The following is a 661-nucleotide window of genomic DNA, read 5'->3' on the forward strand; positions in this document are numbered from 1 at the left end:
AGCGGGCTCCTCGGCACGGGTGCCCCATCCCCCTTGCTGCAGCCCCCCTCTTGTTTCCGTGTCGTCCCCTTTGGTGTGTGTGACAAGAACCACAAGGAGCTGGCATCTTCTGTCTACACAAGTAGTAAGTGGTCTGGATCTAAAAGTGGGTCTTGGGGGCTCCTGGGTGGCTGAGTTGGCTGAGCATCTGATGCTTGGTTTCCGCTCAGGTCAAGATCTCACAGCTTCGTGAGTTCGAGCTCCGCGTTGGGCTCTACGTTGACAGCAGGGAACCTGCTTGGATTTCTTCCTCTCCCTCTCTGTCCTTCACCCAGTGCCGTCTCTGTGTCTCTGTCTCTCTCAAAAATAAATAAACTTAAAAAAATTAAAAATAACTAAAATAGTAAGTTAATTAATTAAAAAGAAGTGGGTCTTGAGTCTTGACCAGTTCAATGATCCCATCTGGGCCTTGGCCATGAGCCAAGTGTGTGTGTGTAATAAGGATTATCTGTTGTATCTACGTCATCATTCTTTGGCCTAAGACTGCCCTCTCCCCAAAAGAAAGACACACAGACCAGAGAAAATTCTTCATTTTATTTCTGCTCACAAACCACCAAAAGGATCAGTCCCTGCCCTCCCTCACCTAGATGCAGCCCCTCCCCCAACACAACACGACCCCTCC

This window comes from Felis catus, chromosome E2 (genome assembly GCF_018350175.1).
Source record: "Felis catus isolate Fca126 chromosome E2, F.catus_Fca126_mat1.0, whole genome shotgun sequence".
NCBI lineage: Eukaryota > Metazoa > Chordata > Mammalia > Carnivora > Felidae > Felis > Felis catus.